We start from the raw sequence: 16,398 nt of genomic DNA, 5'->3' as shown, positions 1-16,398 counted from the left end.
ATGTTGTTTAGCAGGCAGTCTTTTCTAATGTCAAGTTAATGAGAATGCCAATCAAGGAGGAATACTGCATGTTAAGACATGCAAATGAGACATTAGCATGCTGAAATTGCTGTCATTTTAACATCCTGTGATGCTGTGCCAATCTGTGAGAACTTTTTCAAGAAATGGCCAGATTTCAATGGAAAAGACAAACTTAAGTGGTTACTAATTCACAGTGTTTGTTGCTTCCATGACAGCTGAAGGAAAAAAACAAAACCAGAACATGCTCAAGCATAACTTTTTGTCTAATCTGCACCAAAAGCACAGTTAATGACATCTTGAACTGACTGTGATTGTAACCAAGTAATAATTGAATTGGAAAAAAACTACCCAGTGGTCCCTGAAAGCCATGAATTACAGAAATAGCTCTGGTGGAGCCCTGGGCTTGACGTTGGACATTGTGCAAACAGTTTTAACTTGAAAATTCTTTCTCCAGGCTCTGCATAGAGGCATTTATAGTACTGTCATATAATAATTAACTGCCAAAGGAGAGTTTGCCCTGGTGGACAGTAATTGGGATGCGTCATCTGCATCCTGCTGCAAAAAACCTGTGTTTTTTGTTATGTCAAGACCTATTCTGGTTTGGTTTTTTAGGGGAACGGAAGAAGGTTCCTGACAGGGAGGGATGAGAAGTGTGTGACTACTCTGAAGACCTCTATGGCTTTATGCTTTATAGAAAAATACCTTTTGCTCCAAAGGGCCTGATGTACATCAGTTGCAAAGCTTCCTCTTCCCAAAAGTTCAACACTTATTGAGGGTCTGGTTTAGATCTTCACAGCATCAGTATCCACAATAGATCTGTGAAATGCTACGCAGCTATTTTCTACTTGGCCTAATATCTTTCTTGGAAAAATATTTTACATTCCAGAAAATTCAAATTTGCTTAGTTGGTGTGGGGATTTTGTCTGGATGTTTGTTATATTCTGGAGTGAAAAGTCAAAAATTACTGTCTTTTTTATTTGCATTTTCACCTTGAATATCAGTTTCTATCTCTGCTCTATTTAAAATTGTTTAAGGAGAATTATTTATTTTAATGCCACCTGAGGACAGAATTATTCATGCTCTAATAATTATTATCAAAAGGAATCCTGATGACTCTTATTACTTTAAAGAGTTTCATTATTATATATTTTTTTTAATATGGTCTCAAATGTAAGATGCCTAAGGCACATGCCATGTACACATTGTATGCATTTAATTTTTTGACATAAATTTTAATTTAACAGCATTATACCATTCCCTGCCTTGCCCACACCCTGTTCTCCTACATTTCCTTTTTAATATAATGGACATTTTAGGAGCAATTTCATTTTCCTACAATATTAATGAAGAAAGAATGCTAAATCCTTCAATGAATTTCTTTCTTTACCTGTGGAAGAAAATTTTTAAGAAGGCACATTATATATTTTATGATTTTATTTGCATTTCTGGTCTCATCAATGTAGAAAAGGAGGTTTCTTCTGTGCTTTTAAAAACATTTGAGTCAGTAACATGAAACATGGAAAGAATCAGAATGGTTGCAGGGCCTCTTCTGTAAAGAGAGGGAGAGTGTCCTTGGAATTTTCTTTCTCTTAGCACAGTAAAAATTTAGTTTATTTACAATAATGATGAATATATTTTTGTAAATTGTAATATTTTTTCAGTATAATCTGAGTTAATGTAAATTCTTCCCTCTTCATCATATTGACTTTACCATAACAGCTTAGTAGGATATTTGGGATTTTGTGGTTTGTTTTTTGTTTTTGTTTTTTTTTTTTTTTTTTTTTAATATTGAAAGCAAGAAAATCTTGGCTCAAGCTGCTATCCTTCAAAAACCAATAAGGAATGTGCCAAATAAACACACAGTGGAGAAAGAGGATGAAAGTCTCAGCCTCCCTCCTTGTGCTGCAGTACTGAGAAATTTTACATGCCAGAAAACTCAAGATAGCCCTTGGCTTTCCTGCTCTGTCCCGTGCCCTTGCCTGAATGGGGACTCTCCCCAGGCCATGGCAGCCCTTTGTCCCGAGGTCCATCCAGCCCCGCACCCCCAGCCCCGATGGAAGTTCAGCTGAGGTGCATTTCCCCAACACTGGGAATCTCACTGATTGCCTGCTCTGAAAGACTAAAAACCAGTCATTCCCACTGGGCCAAACTGGCTGCAGCAAAGCTTCCTCCTCTCCTTTAAAACTATGGGAGGCCCCACTGAATTAACAAAAACCATGTTTAGCATCTCACCAGTGAAGTGAACTGTAGGAGGTGGCAAAACTCCAGCACATATTAACAGTAAAATTGCAGACTCATAGAGGTAGAAACCCCTCACTTTGCTGGACCTTTTGGCTTCCACAGGAATGTCTCCCACTTTATTGCCTGAATTCTCTCGGACTGTATGGATGATGCCTTGCTGTAGATAATTTCCCTTGTGCCTGTAGAAGTACCTGTTAAATGACCAGTGAGTCACACAGTGGTTTTGTATTAACCTCATTATGTGTCAAATTAATACTGTCAGCTCTTAAAACTCATTCTCTAACTTGCCTGCTATCCTGCTATGCTTCCTGAGCAGTCCAAACCCTGTTTCAAATCCTGTAGGCATCTCACTGCCAGTGGGCTTCCTCCTGATGCTGAAACTGCTCATTTCCATAAATGAGAAGTGACTTGGAAAGCCACAGAGGCCATCACAGAGTTTATTTGCAGCTTCTTTTCTGGCATAAAATATCTATTTTGTGCTATCTATTTGGATGTTTCTCTAACATTGTGTTTATTTATTATCTTTTGAGTTTGGTTGTTTTTCGTTTTGTTTGGGATGTTTTTGGTGTTGGGTTTTTTTTGGTTTTTGACTGATGATTCTGATTATGCTGTTTGTATACACAATAGGAAACAGACTTTTAATAGCATTATTTTCTCTATTCTGAGCTTTGTTAGAGATTTGTGGAGCTTATGGAACACTGTGGCAGTCTCTGTCAGAGCTAAAATTTTGGCTCAGCCACACCAAAACCCCAGGGACAGATGCCAGGGAAGGACTTTAGGAGCAGGTACTCATTTTGGCATTACAAAGTTTTTGGTTAGGATGCACTAGAGACAGATAAGCTCTGAGGAGAGAAACTCAACATTAAGAATACAAAGAAAAGTCAGGAAATTATCTGTAAAATAAAATTAATTTCATGAGGAAGGGACTGCATCTGCAGAGGTAAGTTCAGAGACAAGTTATATGGGAAGAAAAAAACTGAGTTGAACAGAATCCCCCAAGCCTGACAGTTTTTAAGAGGCATTTGGACAATGTCCTTAGTAACATGCTTTAAGTTTTTGTCAGTTTTGAAGTGCCAGACAGTTGGACTGGATGATCATCAGATAACAATTGTAGGTCACTTTCAGCTGAAATAGTCTTCTTTTATGTTCTGTGCTGTTCTACAGCAGATGGGAGAAAGGAGAAAAAACAGATCTTCTTTTGATCCCGATGGAAGTATTGTAGGCACAATTTTCTTTCCATTACTTCATTTTAGCCAAGAAAAACTCATCCTCTTTGCTTGGGAGTAGTCAGGGACATGACAGAACCCAGTGTCCCAGGGAAGGTTGTGACAGCTCTTTAGAGTGCCTGCTGAGCTGAGGTAAACTGCGGGTTACCAGCAGCAGAGCTCTCCACCATCCTGAATGATGAAACAACACCTTTGGCTGAAAGCTCACAGGCTTTCCAAAATAGCTGGAATGATCTGAAATTGCCATTAACAAGGGTGGGGATAGTCATTTCTGTAATACAGGAAGAAGATCACTGAAGCATTGATCCATTCATTTTTGTGTTCTGGAATCCAGAGAATAAACATTGGTCATGAGTTACTTAGCAGCAATTCCCATACACTGATCATTTATGTATATCTATATACATACTGGATTTTCTTAGAAATTTCTGCAGCCTTTCCAATTTTTAGTCAAGAGTTTAATATTTTTCTTGTCTCATTCAGAAATTATTCCTTTGATAATTTGATTAATTAATGTTTTGCTGATTTCAGTCACTCCTTGCCTAATGTTTCAGTGTTCAAAATAGCTTCCATCTATTTTCAGTGATCTTTGAACTAATCTGACACAGGATAAAAAAAAATTAAAAAGTGAAGTATTTCACTGGTAAAAAACCTAAAAACAATGGCTTTAAAAGAGGGGAAAATAATAGCATAGACTTTTTTCCTTTGATTTCCATCACTGTGGAAATAAAAAAAAAAAGAATGTTTTTGAGCCCATAGGAACTTAAATATTAAGGTGATGGTGGCCTGCTATGGGAAATGAAAAGCATGCCTAGGGTGTTGTTCTTAATTCCACAGTCTACAGTGAATACACACAGTTTGTGATTCATTAGTAAAGTAAATAGATATTCTTTAAATAAGACATGATGCTTCAGTAAATGAAAGAAAATTTCTGTAATAAAAGCTGAGGACTTGAATCTAATTCAAGCAAACGCAACCACAGCAGAGGGAAGGAGGAGAGGCTTCAATCCACTGACAGTTTTTGGAAGCTCTCTGTCTTTGGAGCACATGGGAAGACAGTAAACCTTTGCAGCATCCCCAGAACAGATGGACAGTCCCAATTAAGCTTGAACTAGATGAGTGTTAGTTTTCAGGGATTTCAGGGAGTCCCTTTTTAAGTGTTTCTAGTTTTGTCTTTGGGTGGGGTGTTGGCCTTTGTTTTGTTTCACAGAGGAAATGACTAGCATTTTTTTCATAAGGTTTTGGAGTTCTACCCACATGAATCCAATATTTTCTTTGCATTTTTTGGATGCAGAAGAAAAAAGCTACACATGACTGGGAAAGTACAGGACCATCTCATAATTTCCATTTGTATTTCTTTTATGTGCATGCATGCAGTTTTGAGACAGTCCTTTTGAAAAACACAAATTGAGAGTGAGACTTTGGCAATTGTGCTTTTTTAAAGCTTCCTTCTCAGTTATCTTCTTCGTTCTTTCTCCTAGCTATAATCTGGAGGGCTCTAGCAATAAAAAATAAATATAAAATTTCATGGTAAACAACCCTGTATTTGGAGCAGCTTTTTTAGTACAAAGACTCTCTGCCCTGTGCAGCAACTACTGAGAAGTGCCAAGACCTTTCACACAAGATGGTCAGATAGGTAGAGTTTATTCTCTTTATGTCCCTTCATCTAATTTGAGCAGTCTGCATGCCTTCTCAATGGCAGCTGTATCTAAAAATCTGTAAAAAAAGCAACAGGATGAAGAAAGGGTAAATAAAATCCAGAACTGAGAAAATACTATATTTCAGTTTCCCAGCACAAACTCACATTAATTCATATTGTGAGCTTTAAGAGGCAATTTTTAGTTATTATTCCCTGTTTTTCCCCATGTCTGCACACAAGACAAACCTGTGCTGGGGACTGGAGGCTCTGCATGGTTGTCTAGTTCCTGACAGCAGAAGAATGAGTCCAGTTCCTACCCAGTCAGGGGACTTCACTCTCACAGCTGAAAAATCTCAAAAATACTTTTTAATTCCTCACCCCATAAATATCAGGTCATGACTGTCCCGGTCATCCTTTCCTATCCTTCTCTCACCTTCTTTTCACAAACCCTACAGCCTTTTTCATTCTCACTTCCAGTTAACTGCTATTTTCTTCCTTTCTGTGATCTACCTCCTCTCTCTTTTGTTCTTTTTAATAATCACTCTCCATCATCCTGCAGTCACTTTCCTGCTTGCCACAAGGAAAGAACCACTCAGAGGACAGAAAATAAAAATGGGAACCTAAACCAGAGCCTTCCATAGCTCCTAGTGCCCTTGACTGGGCCAGAAAATTACAATTTAGACAGTGAATCTCCCTATGAGACAGTGGAAAATGTTTGTTCTTCTACATCACTATTCAGCACTTTTTGTGGTACTGATAGCATGGGCAATATTTCTAGAGGCAAGGAAAAATGTGAGTGCTGAAATCCTGCTGCACCACACCTGCTGATCCATCCTGCATTTCATTTTCTTTCTATTCATGCTCTCTCTGCCAGCAGGGAAAGCTAAATAATGTCAATGTCTTCTCAGTCATCCTTATCACAAATGATCATTCTGTGTGGCCTATGTTAATCATTCTCACCCATCTCCCTCTCTCACTATTAGATTAATAGTTGCCAATTATGCATACTCTCCCCTGCACAGCTATTGTTTACACTTTCCCTAATTCTCTTCATTAGACCAGTGAGTGGGCATAATTATGGTTATAAGTTATCCATCCATTTTCTCAAGGACAGTGAGAAATGCAGTACATCCAGAGTTTGGTTTCATGATAGCATCTAGGACTAATAAAAAAGAAACTTAGGCTTCATAGAGCCTCATCACATCCAACGGGAACATTCATCTCGTGCTTGTGGTGTGTGTTCAATATGCAAATTCACTGCAGTTTTAGAAATTGTAGACACACAGAAAGAGAAGAGGTGCCTGCTGCTGCCTTGATCCTCACCACTCGCCTTTTTAATAGGGAAAAAATGTGAATGATAATAACTTTGCTTTTGAACATGTAATAGCTAAGGCAGATAATGAGTGGTGGCAAGGTGCTCAATATTTCTCTCAGCATTTTTGAGAAAATCTGGAGGCTAAATGTGATAGGAAGGACACACAAGGGCCACGTTGTTTATTTACTGAGATGAGCAATTTGAAAACTCAATTAGAGTTTAGCTAAACATACTAGTGAATTTTAAGGAGCACTTCTTTAAATAATGAAAGAATGACTTCTGTTTTCTTTCTGGTCCTTTAAGTAAATTACTATGGTCTCCTGCTCCTAAAATATGACTCTGTTGAAGGTGTCTAACTTATTCTTTTTTTCTCCTGAATTAAGAAAATACTAATTTTCTTATTCTTAAAAAGATACAAATGGGGCTTGTCAAAGACAGAGAATTAGCAAACCTCTTCTTTCTATAAGTGAAGCTTTCATAAGGGATCTCTTCCAATAAATAAAAGCCAAAAATTTTGTTCAGTATCTCATTTATTAAAAAGACAGTAACAACAAACATTTGGTTTATATTTCTAATTAGCAGACTTTCTCAAATAAAAATAATGAGGCATATTGAACAATTAGTTAGAAGTGCAAATCTCTCCATAATTAAAATCCAAAATTTATTTACAAATAAGATGGTTTGCCCAGTCCAGGAAAAAAGGGTAAATACTTTGATATTAATTATGCTTCATCTGAAGCTCTCATTTGTCCAGCATACACAATCATATTATACTTGGTAAATGAAACAACATGTAATAATACTTGTCCAAAATGGGCAGAAAATTGACTTTTCATGGTACTAAATTAGTACTTTTAAAAAGTCATCCATGTTTTATATTTCAGAAGAATACTGATCTATTAACCCTACAATCTATTCAGTTTTTATCCCTTAAAGAGTTTCAAGAATCTGCTCCCATTTCCTATCCAAGAAACAGCAGTGGCCCATATGCTTCCCCAGTGAGCCAACTCCACTGTGGAGCATTTGTGTGGTTTGACTCCTGGGAGGCTCTGCAGAGCAGACACTAATCCTGGAGTTTTGAGTTACTGGTAATTTTAGCAGCAACTTGTGCATGAAGCAGAAGAATGGTGGTGCAGTGGACAAAACACATGAAAAATGTTGTTTGGAAACCACTATTCTAGAGAAATTATTTAGACAGAATGTAACTATTCCTCCAGACAGGGTCATATAGAGAGTGGCCAGCTAAGTGCTTGAGACCTGAAATATGCATACCTGACCAATTATTTCTTAAATTTCTGCTGTTCTAGGGCTATCTTAGCCTCTTTCATTGGTAGTTCACACACATTTTTTTTACTCCCATGCGTCATTACCCTGCATACACAGACTTACAGTTTGTACTTCTGTGTCACTTTGTCTCTCCGTGTGAGGGTCTCCAAATTTATCTTCCCTGACTGCAAATGCTGCATTTGGCACTTCTCAGTGAAAAACCTTGAATGATTTACTGAAGCTGGACTATTTGGAGTATGAGAAAGAAATTCAAAGAAAATGACAAAGGAATTAAATGGCTAGGATACCTTCTGTGCCATCTACAGAGGTTAAAATCAGATCTGCACAAAGTGGTCCATTACTTCTCCTGTGATCTGTGGCCTAGACTTTCACTTAGACAAGGTGCACAAGCGTGGATCCCCACCAAATCTCAGCCTGCAGATCACTTCTCTTCATGAAAGCAAAGACAGCTGAAAGACAAAGTAAAATGTAGCAACACAAAACAAGTAATTGAAATGAAATGGTAGACTACTCATGTTTTTATTGAAATGAAAGTAGAATACACAAACAAATTCACACTTATAGACTGATCTAATGCCAAACACATTTGACAGGCTTGACATAAGAGTGCTTCATTCTGTGATCAAATCGCTTGGATTAAATCTGAGATATGTGAAAAAAGATGTGCTGGAGACAAGGGATTCAAAAGGCATGGAGGCAAAATATCTCATAAATTACTTTCTAATTCAAGAAGCAGTAAGTACTGACCAGTTAAAGATGATATGGTAGAAATGTGAATTAATATATCTGATAATATTTTGATAAATATGCTCTTACTCTTTTCAGTTTGTTTGGGTTAGAAGAAAGTCAAATAGCTTGCAGCTGAATAAGGATGGCATTCAAAGAAGGAATGCTGTCTTGACAATTAATCCAGTCCTTCTGTTATGAAATGACAAACTATGTTGTAATTGTCTCAAAAGTATCTTGTGGCCTTTTAGCATTTACCTCTGAAATTATGTATTCCATCCAAGCAATTCCAGTGGAAACCCATATCAAGATATTACTGCTACAGGCTCCCATTCAAATGTTATTTGGGGCAACAAGATCCACAGGGTTAATTAAGAAAGCATTATATAGTCCTCCACTAAGGGATGGCCTAATGACTCCAGGCCTAAGGGGACAGAACCAGTTACAAAAATATAGGACCTGAGAGAATGGTTTGATGGGGGCAGCAATAAAGTGAGAGCAGAAAAATTTTACTACCCACTGATGGTCAATAGCTTTCTTAGCACAACATCTGTGACAGCCTGGATGGCTGTGATCATCAGCAGTCACCCTGAGTTCAGAATCTGGTTGAGTAAGAGTCCCAGAAATATTTTTACTCTAAAGCAAATAAGTCACTGTGAACTTCTGTCCATGAAAAATTGCCTCTCTTCTGTAAAAACTGTTGAATCAAACAATTCAGTTCAAATTATTCTTTACAGAGGGAATGGGGTTAATGAAATTGTGCTGATTTAATAATCTATCTGATTTATTAATGCAACCCTGGAGTGGAAGCAGGTTTTAAGAACATTCTTAGCACTTGAACAGTAGAAGTTGAACTCTAATAAAACCACCTAAGAACTAATTTTAAAAAATGTGAAAAGCATGGGCACTCAAAACTGGAAGACTTAACTTTGATGCAAAATGAACAGGCAGTGATTTCACAAAAATCCACTTCGACAATATGAAAATACTAAGCCAGGGAAACATTGAAAATATGTGTTTTCACCTGAAATAATTACAAACTGTGGCTTTTACTCCCATAAGAACTGAAATTTATCAGGATTATATTTCTTACATTCAAGAAGTTAGGGGTGTTCTAATGCTTCTCCTTACCCACTCCCTGCCCCATCCACTTATTTGTTTCTAATGTACTACCATTAAAAAATAAAACTGTTTTGGGGGCTGATTTATTATTTATATTAGCTATGCTTTATCAACTTCCAGGCAGAAATCAGATGTCTGCATTTTTGTCTATGTCAAATGAGTGGGATTTCCCTCTCCAATATGCCCCTATTAAAGCTGTGACCCTTGTGATCCCTCTGTAGCTCAGCTTTTGGGATTAGCTTCTGAAGAATGGAAAGCTTAAAGCAAACCTTTGCCTTTTACCTTTCACATCTGCAAAGTTCAGTGAAAAGCAAACAGAACTTGCCAGAAAAAACTTCAAATTTTAACAGCAGTCCTAGTGAATTCCCGAGTTGTGGTAAAGGGTGTAAACCTTTTCACAGCATTTGAAATAACAATGAAACACTGATCTTGCTTTTAAAATAATGGAGTAAAGTATTTGACAGGACTAGAAGGGTCTAGATGACATCTAAATTTGCCATGATCTTCTATACTTGCTGACTTCCACAGTGACATTGGCACTAGAGCCTCTTACAGAAGTAACTGGAGTCAAAATATCTGAACCTGAATCAAAATATCTGAATCAAAAACCTGATCTTACACCTACTGAAATTAGAAGAAATATTGTAGATTATTTTTGGAAGCTGACAATTACTTTTGGTAAAGTCTAAAGATAGTCAAATGAGGTAGACATTCTTTATACCTATCTCCTAACAAGTGAAGCAAAAAATGAAAGATGAAGTTGGAAAGATCAAAATAATCCAATTTCTTTCAGTTAATTCCAGTACAATATTATACTTCCCAGGCTGTCTACTTTACGTGAGAAAACTCCTCAGTTAATTTATTTTTTAGCTTCCATGATCCTCCTATAATACATGTAGGGAAATCTTAAAGATCCCTATAGTTTCACTGCAAATATAATGGGAATCTTTTCTGTCTGTTAAATACATGGAAAATTAATTAAACTATTTGTGTCATCTGTATAGCCACCATAGCCACTGCAAGCAACCCATGGAGCATATTCCTGAAACATGTGATCAAATCTGTATCATTGTATTTTATATTTTCCTCCACAAACTTTACTAGTAAGGTGAAATTCAACAGAAAGTTCAAAGTCCCAAGGTCCAGACATGAAGTGATGCTCACAGCCAGAAAGCTTAGTATACAACCCCTTGAAATCAGTGAAAGACCCTTTTAAAGGTCACTGGGTGAGACCACTGACCTATTACCCAGTGGGCTCAAATAACAGAGTCATTTAAGGAATTCCTGAGCCAGAGATGTCCTCAGCTGGCTGGAAGCCACACAGTTTCATTAGTGCAGAGCTCTACCCCAGATAATTACATCTATTTTCCCTGGCCTCTTTTCCTAATTCTGCCTACTCAGGCAAAGATTCAAGTAATCCTGTCCTGATGCTTTCCAGCTTTTGGGCTGGCTTATTCACAGTATCAGTAGCCCTGGCTTGCATAAAGACTTTCTATTTAAATGTTTCTTTCTTGGAGTAGCAGCTCAAAAATTCTTTCACTGGCTCATTCACAACAATTCAGCATCAAGGTAACAGCAGCAAAACCCAAATGTACACATTTCCTTAGACATCACTTACAAACTCTGCAGCTGAAAAATAGGAGGATTTGATGTATATATGTTTTGGCCTTTCAGGTTCTACCCCAAATGCTAGAAAAGAAATATCTTGGATGTTTTATAAAGAAAACTGCAGTCCCAGGGCACCATGGTGGTGGGAACAATTCATTCCTGACCCTGGCTGTATTTCTTGTCCTTATAACATTTTGGTGGGTGCAGCTGTTGAAGTTCTTGTACCAGAGGCACATTCTGCCTTCTGTACACATGATTTGTGTTCGTGGCACAGCTGTTGGCAGACTGGAAGGATGGCACACCCAGGGTTTGCACACAGATGATCCAGACAATATGTAAGGAAGAGAGACAGACAGAAAATATTGCACCAAGAAGAAATAACATAAATATTTAGTAGCTGTGAGTTTGTCATACCCCTTCTTTGAGTTGAAGAGAGAACATCTATAGTTTCATATGTTTGTACAGCTCCTAGAAAAATTTGATGCTGTGCCATTTGGCCTCTAGATGGTACCAGAATATAGAAGTTTAATAATGCATATTTTTTGTCTCTGGAGTCAAAGCCTTATTTTTAAAATCTCTCCAAGTCCAAAATTCTACAAGTCTGTGCCTGTATTTTTCTATCAGTGTATTTCTTGCTTCAATTAAATTTGTTGACTTGCTTTTTCCATGTGAACATATTCTGGTTGCATAAAAACAACTCCTGATAGCCACATTTATACATAAAATAACTCAATTATCACAGTCAAAATTAATTGAATGTTAACAGATTAAATATTCTTAAACTAAGCTGCATTCTTCATTTTATGGACTTTCTCACTGTGAGATACTCCCCAAAGCTCACACAGTGAATACTAAATAAAGCCCTGAATTAGATGTAATGGGATTGTGAGATAAATGCTTTCATGGTATCCTTATTCTTGTTTCATTTAACTCTTAAAAGATCCTCAAATTTTTATATTATCATCTCTATCACACAGAGGCCATCTTAAAATCCTCAGGATCTAGTCCAGCTCATACCACTTCTGGTTTTGTTTCCTTTGCTTTTACCTGGTTCAATATGAAGCCTTTGTTTCCACCAGTAGCTTTTGGCAGCACTTTGGATCAGGCACATTGCACTTTTCATATGTTGATAGCAACTGCCTTAAAGTGCATCTCTGAGGGCAGAATTTGCTTTCAGAGTCCAACAGCCCACATCAGTGTTTAAAGAATGAGTGAGACTAAAGAAAAGAGAAGCAGTCAGTTTGATGTGTTAACTTTGTTTCAATCAGATAATAATCAAATAAATACATGTTGTTTCAACTGCAATAGTGACTGAGTGTCATATGGGATTATTTTGTTTTAACAAGACATCATACAGGTTCGGTGTTTTAATACAATTTATTTCTTCAAGTGGGTAGTTTGATAATATTTTTGCTCAGGGACAAAAAGAAACCTGATCATCCTGGTAAATCTGAGCTGACATAATAAGTTATCTACTTTCTCTGAGCAAAATAGGAAATTCACCAGAACCAAAATGAAGTTAAAAGCAAAAATATTAAATGTCCTCAGATTTAAAGGCTGTATATTTGAACAGAAAAAAAAATTAAGTTTCGGTGGTAAAATGTTTTCTTCTGTTATTCAGCTGTGAACCAGGAGGAATGCCACTAGTTTTAGTGCAATCATTCCATGTTTATACCCTTGTAAATATGAATAGCACCAAGGCTTTTTGTCGAGCTCTCTAATGACAGGTACAGATCTCCATCTCCCCCAGTGTTTTCCTGCCCTGAACAGGGCAGCCTGATAAGACTCTCATATTGAACAGGCTTCTGCAAGTCTCCACTACAGCACATAAAAGTCAACACCTTTTCTTTTTCCTCTCTTTCTCTTTGAGGTGGGAAATTCATTTCACTGTCAGTCAGAACTGTTTTGAAATTCCCTGTTTCAACATATCTCTGCACATCCTTTAGAAAATCTTAATTTGAAAAGTAGTTTTGCCTTAACAAAAAAGTTCTAGGATGATATATTTATTAGAAGAGAATTGTTGTTTGCACAAAGATACTTAGATTTTCATATCAACTGCTTATTTTGAAGTCCAGTGGTGCTTTAAAATAACAATAATTTTAGATAAAAGAGTTCTATGTATATTATCCTGGAAAAAATAAAAAACCAAAACGTGCTCAATATTCCAGTGAACCAAAGTGCCCATTTCTTTCCCCAGATCAGTTCACTTCAGCTCACAGATCAGCTAATTCTTAATTGTGGGATGGTAAAGAGGCTGCTGGATGAAAGCTAAAGATGACAGATATCCTAGTTATCCTAGAGATGCTCTCTTGCTGTCGTGAAAATAAATCCTGATGGGAAAAAAACCAAGAGAGCCTTTATATGGGATGTCACAGCCCAGGTAGAGCTGTGACATGGCAGGAGTTGAGCAAGGCAGGATCTGGAGGAGCTGGCCCTGTGCACACAAAGTCCAGGCACATCCAGTTAGCTGGGACACTTGGGGACAAGTCTGGCGTTGCCACTGCAGGAGCAGTGACCTGCAAGGTGTGCTGTGACCCATCCCCTGGCACTGTGGGCGTGTGCCAGCACTCTGTGCAACACTCACACCAGTTTGCCTGAAGGAAATGTGGCTATCCTGCCACAGAGACCCTCAGGCAAACTGCAAACATTCAACAGTCTGTGAGGAAAGTTTACAAAAGTCTGAACCTGCAATCTCATTGAGCAAAGCTCGTTTGTTAATTGTTGATTTTACTGCAGATTTACTGTCTCTCTCTCTCTCTCTGAGGCTCTAAGAACATAAAATCAAATTAGTGAAGGAATTCAGGTGCCTCAAATTGCCAATACATAGATAGGTGTAAAACTTTTACATCTAAATGTTTGAAAAATTATAGTCATAGCACATTGCTGTTATTACATCCCGTAACAAGGAGAACAGTTTAAGGTATTATTAGCTTTGTTCCACTGTGGAAGCAGTTTCACATTGATATTTTTATTAAATTTATCACCAGGACCAAAAAGTGATTTTACTAATAACCTTTTTTTACCTGTTCCTTTTTCCTTTACCTTTTTCCCTTTGTAATTAAGCAGCTACCTTCTCACCTTTTCAGCTGAAGCACAAAGAGCAAGCTTGCTTAGGATTGCAACACCTAAAACTGAGAAGACATTGAAGAAAAGCTTTCAAAGAAAGAAAGGAACAGTAGAACACTTCTTTCAGGTAGGCACAAGGAAGCATATCTGACAAATGTGGGGAGTGTACAGTATGTGCTTTATCAGTGTCACTCTTTAGCATATAATAGTGGCTGCAGAAAGGATCTGTAAGAAGTACTTTGCCATGAAAAGGCAGCAATACACAAGCAAAAGCAGATGTAGACATCACTTTGTTGTTATTGTAGTATCCTCTTTTTTTTTTTTTCTTTTTTGTAATTTAAAGTGCTGTCTTTGGTTTCACATGTAAGATATTGATTGCACAAGAATACTGCACTGCTTTTGTCACTTAATAGTCATCCAAACACAGACACTGCAGGTTCATTTCAGCGTTACATTTATGGGCTGAGTAAACTATACAATCCCTGCAACTACTAAAAAGCCCAGGGCATTTCCTCCCTCCCCTCCCCTCCCCTCTCTGATGGGTAGTGTGTTATGGATTTCTGAGACAGGAACAAACAACCCAGGCAGGAATATAATTGGGCCAAGGAAATACTCTGAGGGTGCAGAAGAGCGATCACTCAGCAGATACGTGCGACAGCCTGATGATTGATTCCGTGTCTAAAATCAGGAGCAGGAGACACCAGAAAAGAAAACCTTTGGGTACTGTCACACCATAAAGAAAAGAGATATGTTTTGGATTGATTGTGAATGGTTATCAAAGGTAAGAGGGAGCTATGGCTTGGAAAGTGACAGAGCAGGGAGAGCGATGGGGAACCTGTATAGGTATAATAGGTTTAGTTAGAGGAAAGACAGAAAAATTCTTTTAATGGTTTCCCCTTTTTATGATTGACTGTATATGTGAAGTTCTTGTGCCACATTTAACATTCAGAGGAATAGTCAATATTCACCTACAACACATTTTAAAAAATCAGATTTAACTGTACATATGATTATATCATTTCATTCAGAACATCATTTAAGTCTCTATAAAATCAGAGCTCCCTAATTAGAAAACTAAGGTGTGAAATTAAACACGGGGAAAAAGGGCTGAAATTGAACATTTATATTTATAGACAACTCTATTGTTAAAAGGTAGATGGCTTTGGCTTTTTATTTGGTTACTTAAGACATTGTCAATTTATCTGAAGGTTCACTGGTCTCTTCAGAGGAAAAAAAGCTCTGAAAAATAAATAACAGAAAGTTGAAGCACATCTCACTATTTATTTTTCATCTGTATAAGTTCATTTGATTTTCTCACTCTCTTGAAACCATGCTGTATTCTTTTCTTCTCTGATCAAACAGCTTCCAAACATAATGAATAATACCTCTCAGCTGCAAGCAACACTTCAACAGCAGATCAATATGGATACACAATAGAAGATAAAAGATTTACTTTAGAAGTTTCTAAAGGATTAGTCATAAAATACATATATTAAACTCCATGAAAAATACTATGGTGCTGTCAATATATCTGGCATTATTTTCACAGCTGTTTTTTGCCTTTGGACTGGTAGTAAAGACTTTCATTTATCAATTTGCATTTAATATGGCAGTTCTGATCGCTTGGGTCCCAGTCATAACAAGGCAATTGACACAAGCTCTCTGCTAAGGGCCAATACTGTATTTCCACTCAGAATCCCTGTGAAGAATGCCTGAAGTGCAGCCAGTCCTCAGGAGTCATTTTTTTCTGCGAAATCTGTGTGTTTTAACTTAATGCTAGAAATAAACCTCTCCTAACTTCTCATTTATACCAATGCAGTTGTTCACATTAACATCTTTTTTTTTGTATGCTATCTTTTAGGAACCTCAAGTTAAATGGTGAAACACAAATACCTCACCCATATAGAAAATTTTTTCCACTCTGTTGGACAGCAAATAATGAAAAAAAATCATACTATATATACCTTTCTACCATTGCTGTTTTCAGTGCTGACAGACATAACTTGAAATGTCTCATAGACCTCAGCTGCTTTAAAAATGCACATTCACTCTTGAAATAAATCAAAGGAAATTAAACTACAAAACTGATATTGAAAGGTCTGCCAGCATGTTATAGATGACTGTGTGTATTAGGACTATTTAAAATA

This window comes from Vidua macroura, chromosome 2 (genome assembly GCF_024509145.1).
Source record: "Vidua macroura isolate BioBank_ID:100142 chromosome 2, ASM2450914v1, whole genome shotgun sequence".
Lineage (NCBI taxonomy): Eukaryota > Metazoa > Chordata > Aves > Passeriformes > Viduidae > Vidua > Vidua macroura.
This window is presented reverse-complemented; position numbering follows the sequence as displayed.